Source organism: Bos grunniens, chromosome 21, assembly GCF_055505025.1.
Source record: "Bos grunniens cultivar Pamir isolate PY7600 chromosome 21, Bosgru_T2T1.0, whole genome shotgun sequence".
Taxonomy (NCBI): domain Eukaryota; kingdom Metazoa; phylum Chordata; class Mammalia; order Artiodactyla; family Bovidae; genus Bos; species Bos grunniens.
Window position 1 is genome coordinate 11,150,400 of NC_141185.1, and position 16,333 is coordinate 11,166,732.

The following is a 16,333-nucleotide window of genomic DNA, read 5'->3' on the forward strand; positions in this document are numbered from 1 at the left end:
TACGCCAAACCAGACAGTATGTTGAAAAGCAGAGACATACTCTGCTGCCAAAGGTTCGCACAGTCAAAGCAGTGGTCTTCCCAGTGGTCATGTACGGTTGTGAGAGCTGGACAGTTAAGAAAGCAGAACACTGAAGAATTGATGCCTTCAAACTGTGGTGCTGGAGGAGACTTCTGAGAGTCCCTTGAACAGCAAGGAGATCAAACCAGTCAATCTTAAGGGAAATCAAGCCTGAATACTCATTGGAAGGACTGATGCTGAAGCTGAAACTCCAGTATTTTGGTCATCTGATGCGAACAGCTGACTCACTGGAAAAGTCCCTGATGCTGGGAAAAACTGAGGGCAGAAGGAGAAGAGGGCATCAGAGGATGAGATGCCTGGATGGCATCATCAATGCAATGGACATGAACTTGGGTAAACTTCAGGAGATGGCGAGGGACAGGGAGGCCTGGTGTGCTGCAGTCCATGGGCTTACAGAGTCAGACAGGTCTGGCCAACTGAAAAACAACAACAAAAATGTCCGTTCTCATTTTCTCTCAAAGTAATGCATGTTTATTTGGGACATGGCTACACAGTTTAGAATGTTGGCTGCACTGAACAGCCTCCCCTGCAGCTAGGTGTGGCCCGGTGACCAAGCAATGGCCGATGGAACAGAAGTGGAAATAACATAGGCAACATTTAGGACATTTCTTTCAAAGGGAAGGTTGTGCTTTTCCCTTCCTCACTTCCCATTAACTGGAAGGTTGACGCAGCAATGAGCCTCCTGGCAAACAAACCTTAGCAATGGAGAGCAACAAGCTGGAAGGAACCTGGGTCCCTGCCAAAGTGAAATCCCCATGTCTGCCTGCAGACGCTGCCTGCATCTGGACCTACATGAGAGGGAAGTAAACTGCAACCTTGTTTCAGCCACTGTTTCTTAGGGATTGTGTGTAACTTAATATATATTATCAATTCTGCCATATATGGAGCCTGAAAGGACGCATCATTTCAGAAAGATGCGATCAAACTCTGCTTGGTCACCTCAGTGTCTTACAGTCAAATGAATGTTTATTGCGTCCTCTAAGGATGCAGCACAGCACAAAACAAGTCAAAAATCCTGTCTTAACAGAGTTTACATTTAGAATTATTTCACTTAACCTTTTAAGACACCCCTCCTTTCCCAGGGAAATGCATCTGCCTTTAGAGATGAGAAGATGAAGGTGGAAGGGTTTCCATAAAGGTTTTGAGGTCACACAGCTGGTGAGTAGACTTTCAGGATTCAGGTTTATCTTCTGCCAAAGCCACATTCTCACCACTAACACAGTGATCTCCAAACAGAGTTTGGTGGAGTCCCTAAGGGTAACAGAGGTTTGTCGTGGTCTTTCATGGATGGATGGTTGTGAGTGTAAGAGATGAAGGGGTAGGTGTTCCCCCACAAGCACAAGAAAGGCCTGAGATTAGTTCAGAGAGTGTCCTAGGAGACCCCAGGGGCAAGAATGAGGGACAGCCGGCTCTTGAAGTGAACCAATAGTGAACGGCAACGGGACAAACCAAAGCACAGCAGGCCCCCAAAGACAGATGGCACCAGATATCAGAGGTCTCAGACACTTGTGCTTTTGACACTCTCAGGGACCCTCGGGCGGAACAGCCCTGTCTGGGAATGGGAGCGCATCTCAACATACAAATCGAGCCATATTCACATAAAGGGTCCTGCATTTCAATTTTGTCTGAGTTTGTGTTTGGGGATCCTGATCACACACCCACACTTGCACACACACATCAAGACAAGTGAGTCATAGAAGAAACGCAGCGTTAGCCAAAGGTGTCCTGGAGTGACACAGCTCTGGGGAATATTTTCAAATATTCTTTCCATTTTCTGGGTTTTTACATGGTCTTTAATGAGGATATGACAAACGGGGAGGAAAAAACTAAGAAGAGTCAATATATATATTTTTTAAAAGAAAAAGAGTCAGAGGTATTTTTCAATGTCCCTTTTTATATATTCTGAGCTTTCACACACCCCTCAATGGATTTTCTTAAATGGGAGAAATCACTCTCAAGGGAAATTTCTGTTTATTTTTAGTTTAGGTTTTCTGGTGGGGAGGGACAAAAAGTGAGTGGTTCCTGTAACTAGATTGTTCAAATAGATCTAATAAACTCTGTTACTGGAAATGGGAGGCTGTGAATTTCCAGTCAGAGGACATACATTTCACAAGCCTGGGAGGAGGGCTTTGCAGGATAATTAGGCAGCAGCACCCGGGAAACTCCAGCATCCGGGCAAGCGGCGGCTCTGGATCCACTGCCCACACCCCGCTCTCGCAGGCAGGTAATCCATGATGCTCCTACACTGGGAGCCAAGGGACCCCTTTCCCGGGGTGGTTCTGGCCTTGATCAGGGGTCAGTAGAGCCTGAGGCAGGAAGGAGGCGGGAGGATGTGCGTCTGATGCTGGGAGGACCAGTCCTCTCTCTGGGTCTCTGTTTTCATCCTGCAAAGGGAGGGATGTGCCACCATGGCTTCTGGGGGCATTTTTGCTTTTGAGTCTTTGGGTTTGTGATTCGAGCCAGCTGTGCCCCATCCAGCTGTGCATCCAGCGTCAGGTCAGAGGTCCTCCGAGAGCCCTGAGGTGCGTCTCCTTGCCTGGCACAGGGCACTGCTCTCAGAGAGTCCTGGGGACAGAATTAGTGCACCAGGTCCCTCTGGGCAGAGGCTGCGGGGTCTCCAGGGGGGTTTTCTGGGTTCCATTGTCTCTCCAGGGACCCTGGCAAGCAGACAGGACCTGAATCTGCCTAGCACTGAAAAGACAGACGGCTCAGAAACAAAGCCAGCCCTCCAACCTGGCCAAATGCTTCTTTGGTTGCTTAGTTGCCAAGTCGTGACCGACACTTTTGGAACCCCATGGACTCTAGCATACCAGGCTCCTCTGTCCATGGGATTCTCCAGGCAAGAATACTGGAATGGCTTGTCGTTTCTTCCTCCAGGGGATCTTCTTGACCCAGGGATCAAACCCATGTTCCCCATGTCTCCTGCATCTGCAGGCAGGCTCTTTACCATCTGACCCACCAGGAGAGCATCTGGCTAGCTATTTTTCCAGGAAGAATTTTGGGGGAAAACGTTTAATTCTTTGTGAAAGAAACCGTTGCATCAGCTCTGCATAAACAAACTTTTGGGAAGATTGATCGCCCCTGTCCTCAGGCTTGCCCCTAGGCTTTTCCCCTGGGCTTGAGTCTCAGCTCAGGCTCCTCCCTCCCACCTCCTCCTTGCCTTCCCTCCCTGCTCAACACCCCTGCAGTGCTCTCTCCTCTGAACCCTGAGATGAGGGGCAGAGACCGAAGGGAAACAGTCCTGTTTGCTGAGGTCACAGCTTTGACCTCAGTCTCCCCTGAGGCATCTGGGCAGTAGCTCGGTCCTCTGTTGCCAGGGATCACAGTCTGGCTTGTAGAGTCCTAGAGAGGGTGACCAGTGGAGGGGGTGACACGTCTGGAACTCCTCTTAGGAGCCCACCACCTTCATCCTGTATGTCACCTGAGCCATTCCACATGTTGGATGGAGGTGGGAACTTAGGATCAGAGAGGTTCAGTCACTGCTCGTCAACACACAGCACTCACAAGTAGCCAAAATGAAATCCTCGACCAGGTCCCTGAGACTCTGAGCTCACCCTGCTTCTCCCCACTAGGAGGCCTTTCCAGGTTCTTGTTGGAAACACCCTTCACATGTCCACGTGGCAGGGGCTGAGCAGAATGCTCTGCCCTCCTTGTTCTTTGCACCAGCCCTCCTCAGGGCAGCCAGGCTCCAGCACGGCTCCCACTGCCTGTGGCGGCCTCTCTCCTGAACCCTCACTGTGACCAGGTACCTCGATGGGAGAGCCTCCCTGAGGTCACACCCTTATCCTCAGAGGCGGGGAGAGGTGCTGTGTCCTCTGATCAGTGCAGGGCTCCTTCCTGGGGGGACAGAGAGGGGACATGGTGGGAAAGGAGCGCTGCTTCCTAGGCCCCTCTCACAGTGTCAGCTCCCAGGAAGAGGGAGATGGGTTCTTGCTGGACAGCACCTCACACCCATCACCAGCTTCCTCACCCTGGAGCCAGGCACCCCAGGCTCCTCACCCTTAGTACTCCACTGCTTACTGTGTGACCTTGGAAAAGCCCCTTCCCCTCTCTGTGCCCAGTCTCTCCACTGGGGAAATTGCTAACGATCACAGCACTTGATCAAAGGGTGAGAGAGAGCCCAGAGCCTCCTTGTGTGTTGGGAGCCCAGCAGGGTGCCTACCCCTGAGAGGTCCCAGAGCAGCAGGGCAAGAGAACAGAGACCACGGGGGATAGAGGGTAGGGGTTGGGACATCATCTGACATGTGGACTGAAAGGAGCTTTGCTTTTCAGACATGAGGGCAGAGAGAATGTCCCCCCTCCTGGCTCTGGGGCTCCTGGTGGCTGGACTGTGCTCCAGGGTCCACTGCCTCCCGGAGAATGTGACCCCAGAAGAACAGCACAAAGGGACATCTGTGGATGGCCACTCATTAGCCTCAAGCAACACTGACTTCGCCTTCAGCCTCTACAAGCAGTTGGCTTTGGAAAACCTCACTTCTCCCCTCTGAGTGTCTCCATAGCCTTGGGCTTCCTGTCCTTGGGGGCCCGTGGCTCCACCCTGACGGAGATAATGGAGGGTCTCAAGTTCAACCTCACAGAGACCCCCAAGACAGAAATCCACCAGGGCTTCCAGCATCTCCTGCAGACGCTCAATCGACCCAGCAATGAGCTGCAGCTGAGTGTGGGCAACGCCATGTTTGTGCAGGAGCAGCTGATGCTTCTGGACAGGGAAGTTCAGGGAAGACGCCTGGGTGCTGTACTCCTCCGAGGCCTTCCCCACTGAGTTCAACGATTCCAATGCTGCCATGAAGCTCATCAACGACTATGTGAAGAATAAAACCCAGGGGAAAATTGAAGACTTGTTCAAGAACCTTGACTCCCTCACGAAGATCATCCTGCTGAATTACATCTACTTTAAAGGTGAATACCTGGATTGGGGTTGAGGGAGACGCACATATAGTTCTCAGGCTTCAGAATCATTTCTAACCCAGCTCAGCCAACTATGTTACCAGCAACCCACTATCGAGAAATCTCCTCGTGGCTTGGGGGGCTTAAACACCAAGGCCCACTCTGACCATAGTCTTTGTCTATTTTAGCTTTTTCCAAATTGCTTTTCTCATTGTAGGGCAGTGATTCCCTTACGTGAGGCAGAGGGATGCTTTTTTTTTTTAAATTTATTTGTTTGACTGCCTTGGTTCTTAGTCGCAGCACGTGGGATCTCTCGTGGCAGCAGGCAGATTCTACAGTTGTGGCAGGCACGCTCAGCAGTTGTGGCAGGCTGGCTTTGCCTGGAGGCGTGTGTTATCTTACGTCCCGACCAGAGGTTGAGCCCGTGTCCTTTGCATTGCAAGAGGGATTCTTAGCCACTGGACCACCAGGGAAGTCCCAGAGGGAGACTTTATTCTGAGTTAAACTTGCCTGCCTGCCAAAAGAAGGAGAGCTTTCCTTTCAGATCTATCCCGTGGGGGATGGCGACTCCAGCTTCCTCCCTGATGAGACACTTTAGGACACGCTCAGGAAGGCCTTGGCTCCGCACACTGCGGGCTGCGTCAGACGTGGGGTCCCTCTAAACAGACCTTGTCTCTGGGGGTTGAGGTGGGGCTGGTGGCCATCTTCCCAGTGCGACAGCCTCTGAGCAGCCTGGCCATCTCAAGATTCTTCAGTGGTGGGCTTCTGCTATCCTGAGGCAAGACCACATCTGGGGAAAGTCTTGGGGTTGGACAATATCTGGGCCACAATATCTTCTTTTTTTTTAATTCATTTATTTTTTAATTGAAGGATAATTGCTTTACAGAATTGGGTTGGTTTCTGCCAAACATCAATATGAATCAGCCATGGGTATACACATGTTCCCTCCCTCTTAAAACTCCCTCCGGGACACAATATCTCTCCAGATTCTAGCTGGTCCCGTGCCCAGTCCCATGGATAGCAAGTTGCTATGACAAACCTCAGCCAGGAGACTCATAAGAGGCAGAGTGAAGGCAGAAAGATTTCACCCAGGGAGCCAGCAGTGCAAAAGGGACTCAAAATAGATAAGGCACAAAAGATTATCATTGAATCATGAAATGGTAAGGTGTCTAAGAGACCCTAGCTGTGGGGGACAAGTTAGCCCTGAGTTAGGGGCTCCTGGATGAGTCCAGGGATGTCCTTCCTTCATCTGTGTTTTCATCTGTAAATAAAGGGACGGGATGGCATTTCCTTGGAAAAGGAATCCAGGCATGACGTGCCGTGTTTGTTACCTGTATCTCGCATGCTTTCTTCTCCTAACAACCCACCCCATCTTGAGAATTTCTCCTCTAAAATCTCCTCCCCAGGGGCACCCTCTCTGTCTGCTCCTGCCTCTCCCCATGGGGACACAGGCAGGGATGGAATCAAAGAAGGAGGTGGGGATGGATACACACCCCAGAGCCCTAATCTCCCATAGAAGTCCCTGCCTCAGCAAGAGACTCATTCTCCTGGGTGGAGACGTCTATTGACCCCACCCTGCCCTCTGGGTCACCGTGTGGCTCCTGCTCCAGTTGGGCTCACAAGGCCATGGGGACGTGTGTCCTCCCTACAAGGCCAACAACTAACCCCTGGTCACTTGTTCCCTTGAAGGACCAGGAGGTCCCATATCTCCCCAGGCCCAGCCTCATCCCCATCTCTCCCTTGCCCTCCACATTCCTGTTGACTTTGCATGTAGCACAACTAACCAGCTTTGTTTCATGCCCCGCTTCTCAATCCTGACCTGCGGGGTTCACCGCATCCCCAAGGGCTTACCCATCTTCCCAGGTGTACATGCACAGCTGGCAGGCCCACCCCCAGAGGCACGTGGTGTGGGGCGCTGCTGGCTCAGGCAGGGCCGAGGAGGGAGAGACTTGCACTCACAGACTCCTCACCTGTCCGCCCTCCTCCAGCCAGGTGGAAGATCCCCTTTGACCCCAAGCGCACTGAGCAGGCAGAGTTCCACGTGAGCGAGAACAAGACGGTGGAGGTGCCCATGATGAGCACTGGGAGCCTGGTGACCCCTTACTTCCGGGACGAGGAGCTGGGCTGCACGCTGGTGGAGCTCACATACACCAGCAACGACAGCGCCCTCTTCATCCTCCCTGACGAGGGCAAAATGCAGGACCTGGAAGCCAAGCTGACCCCGGAGATGCTGACGAGGTGGCGAAACTCCCTGCAGCCCAGGTGACTGTCCCCAGGACCCAGAGCTGTGGGTTCACCTGCCTTCTCAGTCCTTCCCCCTCTTCCTGGACTCCTGACCCCCAGCAACAGGGCCTCAGGAATGTGTGGGACTAGGGGCAGACGTGGGAGAGCCTGTACTGAGATATCCTTGCCCTTTGCTGCCTGGGTGGCTCTGAGCCTGATTCTTTCCTTCTGGAAGATGATGGCGTCAGAGGGGACAGGGCCTTCCTCTCACACTAACACGTGCTGTGTCGTGAGGATCCTCAACAAAGCCCCCAACACGCGTGCTGTTGTCTCATGTCCCCACCTCTTGGGTGGGGGAGCAGATGGATTTGTATCAGCTGAGGGCTGATTGATCGATTGAGAAGCTATTGTGTGCCAGGGACTAATTATGCTCTGAGGGTAGGTCAGCAGATAGAACAGTAAATTCTCTGCCCTCGTGAGCTTACTCTGTGATTGAGATAAACCTACAGGAAATAAATGTAATGAATAATTTGGTGTGTTGAATGGTTAGAAAGGGAGAGACAGGGATAGTAAAGCAAAAATAAATAAATAAATAAATAAAATTGGACCCAGAGGTATTTTGTGATTGTAACTAGGGGCGCCCTTAGGTGGTGTTTGAGGTGAGGGACTGAGCCATGCAGATGTGCTGGGAAAAGCCCTGTTGGCCGAGAGAACAGCCAGCGCAAAGCCTCTGAGGCAGGACCGAGCCTGGTGTGGTTGAGGATTAGTGAGGCCAGAGCAGGAGAGCAGAGGGAGTGAGGGGGGAAGCTGGGAGAGGTCGGGGTCCTCAGGGAGGACTAAGGTCACCTAAGGCCTTGCAGACACTTTGACTCCCCCACTGTCTAAGGGAAACGGAAACTCATCACAAGGTTTTGGGTCAAAGAGTGAAAGATCTGAGCGATGCTTTAAAAGGATCACCGAGGGTGCCGAGTGGAAAGCAGATGGCAGAGGACATGCATGGAGGCAGGGAGGCCACCAGGAGCCCAGAGGGGTCCCCCAGGGGAGGGCGCTGGGGGCTGGACCAGGAGGAGAAGGAAGCGTGGGGAGGGGTCGAGTTCTGGGTAAATGGAGGGTAGACACACAGGCCAGGAGGTGGGATTCAGGAGACCTATTTCAGGGGGACAAGGGGAGAGGCAGTGCTGGGCCAGGGTCTGCAGGGGCGGGTAGGGAGGGGGTGAGGGCAGCATGAGGGGGGCGGGGGTACCCCAGACCCAGAGTCCCACTCCCAGGCTCACACTCCCCCGGCCACTCCCTATGCTTCTCTGGGGCTCAGCTCCCTGCTGTGAGGGGAGGGGTGTCCTTGACCCTCTGTTCTGAGTGCGGGATCTGCAGACCCAGTGGGGATGGATGTGGGAGGCACTTCATAAAGCACGGGGGACTGGAGACCTGCCTGCATGTGAAGTAGAGGCTGTAGCCCCTTCTCGACTCCTGTCCAGGGGACCTGAGGCTTTGGGGCTCCTGACTCCCAGCCTCCCCTTCCTGCAGATCCCAGGAGACTCAGGACAGGGGACCCCCTCGCCCTGCCTGCGCTCCTTTCCCAGCCCTTCCTTCTCCAACCCCAAGAGCTACCACAGGGCAGCGGCCCAGTCAATAGCTGTAAATGGAGAAAATATGCATCAGACACCTTGATTTACAATCACTGAGGAGACATGTATCTATACATTCCTGGCCCATAAAGGATGCTCAGTAGGAATTTATTGACTCGTGTATAAAGGGGGGAGGAAGGATGAATGTAAGGAAGAAAGAAAGTAGGTCAATGAGGAGGAACAACTACCTCCCTGTTACAAGGGACCCAAGGTTTAAGAGAAGCCTCAGTCTCCTCGCATTTAGCATCTGTCAGACCAGTCACCATGGTAAGAGTCTTAAGGGAAGTACAGACAGAGAGATGGGGAGGGAACCTGGGGGTGGGAGACAGCATCTCTTACCCCAAGAAACTGCTGGCGGCTCTGCTCAGATGCAGCAGCCCTGCCCGCAAGGAGCTCACTGGGAAGGCAAGACAGACTCTGAATTGGATGATTCAGGCCCCCCAAACCCTTGAATGCAGCCCCAAGCCCTTCATGTCCCACTGTTGTCCCTGCCAAGCCCCTCACCACCTTGCAGCAGCCCCTCTTTCCTGCAAGTGCCTCCACCTGCCTCGTGGCCTCCTCTTCAACCAGCCCACTCTTTCCCCTCCCCAGGGACTCAAACTGGATGCCACCTCCTGCAAGAAGCCTTCCTGATGACCCTGGTACATCCCTCCCTGTGCTCCCTCCTCCCCCTCCCCCCAGCACGGTCTCCCAGCAGCTGTGGAATCCGTGTTGGAGAAGGGTGATTCCTGAGCCCTGCAGGCTTGCAGGGGAGAAGCAGGGCCAGGTGGGGGCAAGCCCACAGCCCCTGCCTTGGCACGCTGCCCTGAAGGTGAGAAAGCTGCACACAGGAATGTATAATGAAGGAATTAAAGAGAGTTAGCCTGAGGAATCTGGAAACTGAGGAAAGGAGTGCTTATTCCAGGGAGAATGGGGTGGATGGAGACGAAACCCAGGAAGACCTAGCTGAGATGTGGGAGAACGGTGAGCACCAAGTTGAGTAAACCATCAAGTTTATTTTTCTCACCTCCTAGATTGATAGATACCATCTACCTGCCAAAGTTTTCCATCTCCAGTGACTATAATCTGCAACACTTCCTTTCTGAGCTGGGCATCCAGAAAGTCTTCACCTCTGAGGCTGACCTGTCAGGAATCACAGATGTCATGGACTTAGAAGTTTCCCAGGTGAGTTTTTAAACTTTGAACATTTCATCTTCCACATGGGAGCTTGAAAGGTGACAGCAAGGCAGACCTTTGGGTAATCTTGAATTTGCAGAACAACTACATTGCTTATTACTCAGATCAGTTCAGTTCAGTTTAGTCATTCAGTCATGTCCAACTCTTTGAGACCCCCATGGACTGCAGCATTCCAGGCCTCCCTGTCCATCACCAACTAGCAGAGTTTACTCAAACTCATGTCCATTGAGTCGGTAATGTCATCCAACCATCTCATCCTCTGTCGTCCCCTTATCCTCCCACCTTCAATCTTTCCCAGCATCAGGGTCTTTTCCAATGAGTCAGTTCTTCGCATCAGGTGGCCAAAATATAAGAGCTTCAGCTTCAGCATCAGTCCTTCCAATGAATATTCAGGACTGATTACCTTTAGGATTGATGAGTTTGATCTCCTTGCAATCCAGGGGACTCTCAAGAGTCTTCTCTAATACCACAGTTCAAAAGCATAAATTCTTCAGCACTCAGCCTTCTTTATGGTTCAACGACACCTGTACATGACTGCTGGAAAAATCATAGCTTTGGCTACACAGACCTTTGTCGGTAAAATGATGTCTTTGCTTTTTAGTATGCTGGGCAGTACTCAGTTACCCTGCCTGCGACCCTCAAGCCCAGGGGAGCTGGGTTATAACCATCTGGGGGCTAATTCTACCTTCTTTGTAATGAATTTTGGGATAGACATCAGTCTTGGGAATGTGCCTGAGGTGGGATCAGCTGTAAACCCCCATCCCTTGCAGCACCTTTTACTGCCTATGGGATAAATTATTAAAGCCCTTAGTCCTGAATCTTGTCATTTTTAAAAGACATGATAGTTCTTCGCTCCTGTGCAGTGCTCAGCAGAGCAGGTAAGAGGTAATAGGTACTAACAGTGGCTCAGGGCCATCATGATCAGTATACACTAAGAGCAGGAGAGAAGAACACCAGCGGTCCTGGTACTGCGATCTGAGAAGCAGAGGAATCAGAGTGAATGAGGGGGGCGGGTGCTGGACAGCCCTGCAGTCTCCCCTGCACCCACCTGCCAGGGGACCTGATAAAGCAGACACAGATGCTATGGGGCTTTGTGGTCCAGGGATGGGAAGCCAATCCTAGGCAAGGTGGCTGAGGGACATGTCAGCTGGGGCAGGAGAGAAGCAGAAAGCAGTGCTTGCCCATCTGCTGCTTTGACATAGAGGGATTGTGGACAGTTCCCGGAAAGAAAAATGCCTCTATCTGCCCCTCCCCTTACACTAGGGAGTGTTTGGGGACAGCAGAGTCTCTGGACTCAGACGGAGGGGATTCAGATCAGGGAGCCCCTGCTCTTTGCTTCTCTGACCCTGGGCGCAGGACTTACAGCCTTTGACTGCACTCTGCACAGCTGTGGGTCATGTATATGTGAACCAGCTGACAGGTTTGTTGGGAAAAATAAAGTTGAAAAGGTAGACAGCATAGTGACAGGCCAGTGGCAGAAGGTGGATGAATAGCAGTCTCCTTAGAGGCGCTCAGGCGACTGCTCACCTCCGCCCACCCCGTCTCCAATCGGTAATACTCTGCTGTCCCCACAGATGGTCCACAGCGCTGTGCTGGACGTGGACGAGGTGGGCACGGAAGGAGCTGCTGCCACGGGAGTAGAACTTTCCTTCAAGTCCGCATTTAGAACTATTGTGCGTTTCGACAGGCCCTTCCTGATTGCCGTAGTTCTCAAAGACACCCAGAGCATCACCTTCTTGGGGAAAGTCACCAACCCCAATCAAGCCTAGAGCTCCGCTCTGAGCTGTGGGTGCCCTCCCTAAGGAGCAGGATGCCCAGGTCCCTGGGTGCAGCCTGGCCCCTGGGCACTGAGGATCCACCCTGCCTGTCCCCACCTGCTCACCTCTGGGAAGGTGACAGTGATGATGCTGGGGCTCTACATGCACAGGGAGTCTGCGTCCTAGTCACGAGGAGGCTCCTTCGACAGCAGTAAACCACCTTCCTTGGACTGCACTTCTTCCTGTGTGTCTCTGCCCTGATCCACCTGACTCCATGCCCTGCTGCCTGGGCCCCGAGGTCAAGCGCCCAGACCTCCCCACCCCTGGGCCCCTCTGCTTTAGACTCGTCAAAAGGCCCAGAAGCGGGCTCTGTGCCTGTGACCGAGCCCACTGGACCTCAGGCCCAGGACAGGGAGGGCCCCCTGCTGCCCACTTCCGGGGGTTCTGGTTCCAGGTCAAGGTCCACTTCTTCCTCCCCAGGGCCTGGGATGTGTCCTTGCGCTCACCTGCAGGGGCTCCAGCCCTGACGTCTTCTGGCACAGCCCCTGGACCCTGCCATCCTGCAGCTGAGCTGGGCCTTTCTCCCTCCAGGATCACCCCTCCGCCCCCCAGCACCCCAACCTGGGAGACTAGCTACTTGCAGGTTTCCAGCTGGGCTCCTCCACCACCTGATGTGTTCTACATCCTCCCCTGACGGAGGCAGGGCTGGCCCAGGCTTAGGGGTCCTGGTGACTAGAGTGGATGAGATCAACATGCCTTGGTTAATCAGGGTCAGACTGTGAGCCACAGCCACGAGCACAGTGGCCAGCAGCCATTCCCGAGGGGCCTCCATCCTCTGGGGTCCTTGGTATGGAAGCCGGGGCAGGAAAGGATGGTGACAATGACCGCAGTCACCGTGATCAGTGAGCCACGGAGCATGTGCTCTGTGCCAATCCCTGTGCAAATGCCTCAAGATCCCGCCCCCCTTTCAGCACCACGCAGTCCCACCTGGGGGGAGGGGCAGTTTACAGGTTCCCACTCGACCGAGATGGAAACAGAGGCTCAGGAAGCTGAGGGAGCTGCCCGAGGCCCAGCAGCTGGTAGTGCTGGAGTCAGGACTGAGCCCAGAGTCTTGCGGGGGGAGGCGAGTCCTGACCAGATGAGAGGATCATGGAGCAGACAGCTGTCTGACAGAGGCCAGGTACCTTGTGCACCTGCTGGAGTGCCCTGACCTCCCTGTGCGTGCATGTTCTCTTTCCCCAACCCGGCGTGGGGATCCGGCTTCCTGCACACCGGTCCCTGGAATCCAGAGACGTCACAGGTCTCAAGTCAGCTGGGTCTTCTCTAGCTTGTCCCCTCTGCCGTCTCTAGGTGGCACTCAAGCCCCCATCCTCCTCTTCCCTGCCGCTCCTCCCTGCCCCCGCCCCTCCGCTGCCTCCTAGGCTCACACACAGAGCTTCAGTCTCATCAGACACCCTCAGAGCCCTTCCTCCAGCTGACCCCTCCTCAGATACCCTTATCCCAGAGCCTGACTTAGCCCATCTGAGCCCCGTTTCTCATCCCTGGTCTTGAACTTGCAGGGAGTTCCCGACGGGGAGCAGGTGCAGGAAGAACCTCCTGTGCAGGGGGGTCCTGGAGACCTGGGCTCAGCTTCAGGCTCCACTGCTGCATTGGGGCCCTGCCACCTTCCTCAGGTCACCCAACCTCTCTGGGCCGCTCCCTCCTCTTTGTGGGGTTGTGTGAGAATCCCTCGTCCCAGAGCGTGTGTGCTAAGTCGCTTCAGTCATGTCCAGCTCTGCAAGGCTTCTCTCTCCTTGGGATTCTCCAGGCAAGAATATTGGAGTGGATTGCCATGCCCTTCTGCAGGGGATCTTCTTGACCCAGGGATAGAACCCGTGTCTCTAACGTCTCCTGCATTGGCAGGTGGGTTCTTTAACACATCCCAGGGTTGTAGGAAATCACAGTGATCATGAGACTGCCCAAGGCCTGGCTCAGGGCAGACCCCCGGAAGGCAGCTGGTTTTATTCCCCTGCTGGACCTGAGGCTGTATCCTGCCTAGTGATTCTGACTTGGCAGGTCTTGGGGGACACAGAATCTGTGTTAGTAAGCTGACCCTTGGATCCACTGAGTCAGCCACTGTCACCCTTTTAAAGGGAAACTCAGGTTCTTTCACTTCCTACTGGAGACCCCTGATGGCCCCCAGCTCTTCAAGAAAAATATTCATCAGTGCCCCATATGATCTGTTCTTGCCAACTTTCTGACCTCTCCTATGACCATCCTTGCCCACCCTCTGCTGCAACAACTCTGGTTTTCCTGCTGTTCTAGATTTTAGAAAGCTGTTTTCTGCCTCAGGACATTTGCACTTGCAGTCAGCTGCTTGAATGGGCTTTTTGCAGCCCCTTCGCTGGCACACTCCCTCACTTCACTCATTCTCTGCTCTAAGGTCACCGCCTTAGAGAGGCCCCACCTCTGTCCTCACCACCTCAGTCTCACCACTCTCTACCCTGCCCATCTGAAAGGGTATAATACATTGGCTTGGTGTCGTCTCTAGAGCGTAAGCTCTGGTTTTCCAGATGACCGTGGGCAGTCCTGGACTTTTCTATACTTGAGGTCTCTGGTCTATGAGTGGAAGAATCAACTGAAATTCCCTCCAAGAAACCTTCATCTGTAATGTCTGATCCTTACCAATCACAGGCAGAGAACAGACAGCTCTCTATCTGTCCATTTGCTTAGGAATTTGCTTTTTGAACATCTCAACTTGGTTAAAATATTTATCAATTTCTAACTTTTTAACATTCATTCATTTGTTCATTCACTCATACACCAAGACATCAACCAAAAATCTGCCATCTCTTGGCACTTGAGCTACCTGCTGGGGATGCAAGAAAGAGGATACACAGCTGTTTCCTGGGGGATCTTGGGGCCAGTGGGGACCGACACAGAGAATTCACACAAAGCAGTATGTCCTGGACAGCCAGGGCCCTACAACCACAGACTTCTGAGTTGACAGGACATTGAAGACTTGAGAGTCCCTTGGACTGCAAGGACATCAGACCAGTCCATCCTAAAGGAAATCAGTCCTGAATATTCATTGGAAGGACTGATGCTGAAGCTGAAGCTCCAATACCTTGGCCACTTGATGCGAAGATCCGACTCACTGGAAAAGGACCTGATGCTGGGAAAGAGTGAGGGCAGGAGGAGAAGCAGGCAACAGAGGATGAGATGGCTGGATGGCATTAATCACTCAATGGACATGAATGTGAGCATGAATCTCCACATGAATGGGAGATAGTGAAGGACAGGGAGGTCTGGCGTGTTGCAGTCCATGGGGTCACAAACAGTCGACGTGACTGAGTGATTGAACAACATGATGCAATGTGAAGGTTGTTCAGTTCAGTTCAGTTCAGTTCAGTCGCTCAGTTGTGTCTGACTCTTTGCAACCCCATGAATTGCAGCATGCCAGGCCTCCCTGTCCATCACCAACACCCGGAGATCACTCAGACTCATGTCCTTCGAGTCAGTGATGCCATCCAGCCATCTCATCCTCTGTCGTCCCCTTCTCCTCCTGCCCCCAATCCCTCCCAGCATCAGAGTCTTTTCCAATGAGTCAACTCTTCACATGAGGTGGCCAAAGTACTGGAGTTTCACCTTTAGCATCATTCCCTCCAAAGAAATCCCAGGGCTGATCTTCAGAATGGACTGGTTGGATCTCCTTGCAGTCCAAGGGACTCTCAAGAGTCTTCTCCAACACCACAGTTCAAAAGCATCAATTCTTCTGCGCTCAGCCTTCTTCACAGTCCAACTCTCACATCCATACATGACCACAGGAAAAACCATAGCCTTGACTAGATGGACCTTTGTTGGCAAAGTAATGTCTCTGCTTTTTAATATGCTATCTAGGTTGGTCATAACTTTCCTTCCAACGAGTAAGAGTCTTTTAATTTCATGGCTGCAGTCCCCATCTGCAGTGATTTTGGAGCCCAGAAAAATAAAGTCTGACACTGTTTCCACTGTTTTGCCATCTATTTCCCATGAAGTGATGGGACTGGATGCCATGATCTTTGTTTTCTGAATGTTGAGCTTTAAGCCAACTTTTTCACTCTCTTCTTTCACTTTCATCAAGAGGCTTTTGAGTTCCTCTTCACTTTCTGCCATAGGGGTGGTGTCATCTGCATATCTGAGGTTATTGATATTTCTCCTGGCAATCTTGATTCCAGGTTGTGTTTCTTCCAGTCCAGTGTTTCTCAAGATGTACTCTGCATATAAGTTAAATAAGCAGGGGGATAATATACAGCCTTGACGTACTCCTTTTCCTATTTGGAACCATTCTGTTGTTTCATGTCCAGTTCTAACTGTTGCTTCCTGACCTGCATACAGGTTTCTCAAGAGGCAGGTCAGGTGGTCTGGTATTCCCAACTCTTTCAGAATTTTCCACAGTTTGTTGTGATCCACACAGTCAAAGGCTTTGGCATAGTCAATAAAGCAGAAATAGATGTTTTTCTGGAACTCTCTTGCTTTTTCTATGATCCAGCGGATGTTGGCAATTTGATCTCTGGTTCCTCTGCCTTTTCTAAAACCAGCTTGAACATCAGGAAGTTCAGAAAG

General features: G+C 52.4%; 1 pseudogene across 1 annotated transcript; it reads left to right on the top strand.

Moving 5' to 3' along the window:
• The first annotated feature begins 2,204 nt into the window (after positions 1–2,204).
• Positions 2,205–11,979, top strand: LOC147349063 (serpin A3-8-like; annotated as a pseudogene). The gene is made up of 5 exons (XR_015150307.1): positions 2,205–2,305; positions 4,354–4,980; positions 6,957–7,230; positions 9,830–9,980; positions 11,567–11,979. The product of XR_015150307.1 is annotated as a serpin A3-8-like (transcript).
• The last annotated feature ends 4,354 nt before the right edge of the window (positions 11,980–16,333 follow it).